This window comes from Gastrolobium bilobum, unplaced genomic scaffold, assembly GCF_033153095.1.
Source record: "Gastrolobium bilobum isolate Gb01-03AN ecotype WA unplaced genomic scaffold, APGP_CSIRO_Gbil_v1 utg41106, whole genome shotgun sequence".
Lineage (NCBI taxonomy): Eukaryota > Viridiplantae > Streptophyta > Magnoliopsida > Fabales > Fabaceae > Gastrolobium > Gastrolobium bilobum.
Window position 1 is genome coordinate 139,598 of NW_026895200.1, and position 5,554 is coordinate 145,151.

A 5,554-nucleotide genomic window follows, 5' to 3' on the forward strand; every position below is an offset into this window, starting at 1 on the left:
AAGTCTTACAACTCACAGCAACTGAGAGTGAACCATGCTCAGCCTGTGGTGATCTCCATGATTCAACAGATTGCCCATCCACAACGTTAGTGTGTTATGTAGAAAATATTGGGAAAAGAAACTTCACCCAGTCTTGAGACAATCAGCAAGCAGGAAGCAACAATATTCAAGATCCTAGAGGAACCATAGTGAAAGATCAGAACCATAATCCTCAATGGAGACCACCCACAAACCAAAGACCATACAACAATTAGCAGCAGCAATATCAACAAGGCAGCAGAAATGGAGCATATGAACCACAGAGAAGAACCAATTATGTTCCGTTCCCCAGAGATGACCAACGCATCAACACCTTGGAGAATTATGTCAAAGAATATGTCACCAGAAATGATGCTGTGGTCAGAAATACTGAATCCCACCTAGGACAGATAGCTGCTAGCCTCAACACCAGGATACCGGGAAAATTGCCAGAGGACACCGAAGTTCCCTCAAAATGTTCCCCAGAAACTTAAGAGGTGAGTAACATGTCTGGCTAAGGACATTAAACTAAGCGCTGACTGGGAGGCAGCCGAGTGGATACCTTTTCCATTTAACAAGAGCAAAGTTTTGGGGTGGTTAAAGTTAACCACACAGCTCCCAAAAATAGAGGGAACGTCTGATGTTCAACTCCAATTCCAAATAAGTAAAATACGTTACGTTCCAGGAACGTAGTTTTGGGGTGGTTCAATAACCACATATTCCCATATAAAAAAAAAATAATAATTTATATATATTACTATTAATAAATAAGGTTATATATATTACTATTAATAAATAAGGTAGTACTTCTTTATAGTGCAATTTATATTTCCTGTTTCTTTTGTTTAGTAGGTTTGCAATTTTTTTTAGGGTATTAGTATATTATTTTTAAAGAATATAGGTAAAAGACAAAGGGAACGTTCCCTGGTTTAGGAGATAAGAGTGACAAGGACACATGTCCCTGCTGAGTCACTTACATATACGCAGCCGTTATCAAATCTCCACTCATTGTAGATTTTGAAAACATGCCCTGAAAAAGCAATTGTCTCCTCTGCCATTAATGCAACTGCTCCTACCCTATTTCCCTCTCTCCCATGTTTCTAACCTAAACCGTTCCACCTCCTTACCACCGTCAGTAGCAGTTGAATACCACTAACCCTAACCACTCGTTCTATAACGTTCCCCTTCCACTACCTCCTCAACTTCCTGTCTTTAACCTCCACGTCTTGAAAAAAAATCCTCATTTTCCCTCCTCTCCATGCGTATTTAAACTCATCTCCTTTCTCCTTCAAAGCCCTACTATTTTCTGCTAACTTAGAAACTTTTGCTTCTATTTAAACCCTGCTCCTGCATTTTGCCCTAACTTCTTCTTCTTCCATAACCATGACTAGACTTTCAGTAATTGTTACCCATGTGGCCAGCCGCGACCAAGCACCTGAAATCACTGAAGAAGTTGTATCTCTCTACCCAGAATGGAACATCTTCTTGCAAGACAAGGCTCCTCCTCCATCATTCGTGAAGAGGGCTTTAACCAAACTCAGGTGGACGTTGTTTGCCACAGACGTACGAGAACTCAACACTGCCTTGGTGGCTGAGTTCATGTATCACACAAAGAGGTTGCCTGAGGGGTACACCACTGATGAGGTGACTGTGAGGGGATATAAAGTATCATGTTCCCCTACAGCCATCAAGGAAGTACTCCACCTCCCAACCTTTTCCAACTGCCTGTACCAAGGGTACATTGATAGCAAAGAAGTCCCAGGGTTCACACTGGACGTGAAGAACTTGATCACCATTGGTGATCCTGTTTATGCAAAAGTAGCCCTCTGCAAGGGCAGTCTGAAGGACGAGGCAGATTTTGGTCTCTTTTTGCTAACACCAACCCCACCTCCTCTACTCATGATGCCACTGTCAAGTAGGCATTACAGGTACAACTCTACTGCATCATGAAGAACATTCCTTTTGATGCAGTACCTCTCATATATGGCAGCCTGAAGAAAGAGATCAGGAAGACTACCGTGATGGTTCGAAAGCAGCACCATAGTCAAACTATGGAGCAGATACATGGGTGGAAAAACAAAAATTTTCGCAACGGAAGCATAGACCATCTATACACCCCATGTATGAATACTTTACGTTGAAACGATATAGGGTTTCATAATTACCTTTTTACTTGTAGGCGCAAAAGGATGACGCCCTCCAACGGTGATCCACACGGTTATCTCCTTCTTGCTAGCGAGAACTCTTTCTCCTTGATCCCTCTTTATCCTCGGTGGCTGGCTAGGCGCATGCAAGGAAGAGGCTACCAAGTGTTTGGATTATTTTTATCAAGACTGTAACGGTGTCTTGAGGCTAGGTGATGGTGCAACAAGAGAGAGAAGAGGAAAGGTTGGAGCTTTAGAATCACTTTTTTTTCTGGAGAGATGTAGCATCAGGTTTTTTATATAATCTGATCAACCACATCAGCCCCCCTTTGATTAGGCGAACAAATTAAAGATGAGAGGGACTTTCCTTGATTCTCTCCTTTTAATTAGACGCCCCACATCAGCCTCCTTTAATTAGGCGCACACATTGAATGATGAGAGGGACTTTCCTTGATTTTCTCCCTTTAATTAGGCGTCCCTTTCCTCAGAAATTTTGTTGCAACAGTATTCATTTAAATTCCAAATTCAAATGAAAGAGTAGTTGAGAGAATCTTCATCCAATCTCTATTCCAAATTCAAATACAAGTGAGGAATCGACATTCTGGGTCCTTTTCCCATGGCGGCTGGCCGGGTCCAATGGTTGATTGTCGCCATAGACTACTTTACCAAGTGGATAGCGGCTGAACCTTTAGCCACCATTACATCCTAGAAAGTGAGGAGGTAATTATTCTCAACAACCTAACCTCATAGAATTTAAAATTCAAATTTCAAATTCCAATTTGAAATTTAAACTCAAATATAAATTCAATCTTATCCCAGTTCGTAATTCGAATTCGAAATTCAAATTTCAAATTCAAATTTCAAATTTCAAAAATTCAAATTTCAAAATTCAAATTTTAAATTTGCCCAAACCTTATTTTAGTCAAGTCAACTCTTTGACTTACTAGGATTCATGCTCCAAGGCCTCTTCAACCTATCATCATATTTGGGCCCATTAGTGGAGAAAACTCTTTCACCACTAATGCCCCAAAAGGGCGCATGGATCAAGTGGGCTTGGAGTCCCTATTCCAACCCAAATTGACTCGTAGTCTTGACAAAGCCCAATAACTCATTATTGGTCCAAACTTGCTATAACTTGCAATAAGGAATAACCTTTGTGTGTGACCCATTAGGCCCAATTAGTTACTGACATAAATAAACTTGAACCAGTTAAACTCCTTCAAAAGGCCCAATTCATTTAATGACTACATGATACACTAGCAATTCTCTAGCCCCAGAACTAATTGAGTTGATCAAGTGATCTACCTTTATGATTTGGATACTGTGCCAGCATTATCCCTCACATCGTCATTCACATTTAGTTGAGAGCAAGGATAAAGTATCATCTCTCTTTATTGACTAAATGTAATATTTCACAGGAACTAAGAATCTTCTTCTATTGACTCTAAGACAGATCATGACTCTTCATGATCTCTTACTATGCATAGATTCCCGAGTCAACTAGAAGTCATCTCAGCCCTACCGGTCTTTGTGAATGACTAATCCCTTATAGGGGATTGTGAGTCCTTTCGGCATGTCCATCTATACTTATGTATTCGAGTTATACCCAAGAGTACATTGTTCTCCCCATTTTCAGGCGGATAGAGTTGTACAGTCAAAGTATAACTCTAGGACATAGTATTCGATGACATCCTTAAGTCTAGGACGATCCGCACTACCAAACGTTCATAGACTTTACAAATCCAATTATACTCTCGATAATGAATCCTTGTGGAGTCTCTAAGCGGGTCAGTTTAGTGCTATCTGTTCTCCAACAGATCCACCCCACGACATCAGCTAAGGCATCACCATGCCTGCATTCCATGAGGTCCCTACCTTTTATCTCCATACAAGTAGATGATGTCGTACTAGTCTTATTGAAATCACCAATACCCTTTCTTGGTAATTCAAGACCAGGAACATATTTTAGGTAATAGACATCCAGTGTCCTCGAGTCCTCATGATCATGATCCCTATCATAGATCCCCGAGTGAACACCTGTTCTATTCCTAAGGTCTTTATCTTTAAACACATATTAACAATAAAATATTGGCGAGACATAAATATGATATAGATAAAGTTTGCTCATATTTATTAATCATGAAATACTAAATAGAAAAAGGTGTTCATCTGATAAAACAGATTGTCTCTAGGACACCTATATACTAAAAATCTCCTACTTGGCCTAGAGCTAATCAGGTCGACGTGTGAAACCTAAATACTCATAATAACCATCATGTTTTCTCTGAGAGAGACCCTTCATCAGAGAATCGGCCAAATTATCATCAGTGGGGATGTAGTACATCTTTATCTCCAGTCTTTCATAATCTCTCGGATGAGGTGATACTTTCAGAGCACATGCTTGGACCTTTGATGAGACCGGGGTTCCTTGCCCTGGGCTATAGCACCAGTGTTGTCACAATTCAAAGGTATTGGATCAACAATGCTCGGAACCACTCCAAGTTCTGCAACAAACTTCTTGATTCAAACTGCCTTTTTAGTCACTTTTGAAGCCGCTAAGTATTTTGCCTCAGTAGTAGAGTCTGTCGTGGTCTCTTGCTTGGAACTCTTCCAAGAAACAGCTCCACCATTTAAGGTGTATATAAAGCATGACTGAGATTTACAGTCGTCTTTATCACTCTGGAAGTTAGCATCAGTGAACCCCTTCACTTTCAGCTCATTATTGCCACCATAAACCAGAAACAAATCCTTAGTCCTTCTCAAGTACTTAAGGATTGTCTTCACGGCCGTCCAGTGACTCTCACCAGGGTCAGACTGGTATCGGCTCGTAATGCTTAAAGCATAAGAGACGTCTGGTCTAGTACATAGCATGGCGTACATGATGGATCCAATTGCTGATGCATATGGAATTCTCTCCATGCGTTCCCTTTCGACAGGTGTCTTAGGATACATAGACTTTGAGAGATGAATGTCATGACTGACAGGAAGAAAACCTCTTTTCGACCCATCCATGTTAAACCTCTTTAGCATCTTGTCTATGTACGTGGATTGGGACAATCCCAGCAACCTCTTGGATCTATCTCTATAAATCTTAATACCTAGTATATAGGCTGCCTCTCCTATATCCTTCATGGTGAAGTTCTCAGACAACCAAACCTTTGTGAATTGTAACATGGGAATGTCATTTCCAATGAGCAATATGTCATCTACATATAGCACAAGGAAAACAACAGCATTCCCACTAACCTTCTTGTAGACACATGGTTCATCCTCATTCTTGATAAAACTGTTATCCTTAACGACTTCATCAAAAAGAAGATTCCAACTCCTGGAAGCTTGCTTAAGCCCATATATATTGACCTTTGAAGTTTGCATACCATATGCTCTTGACT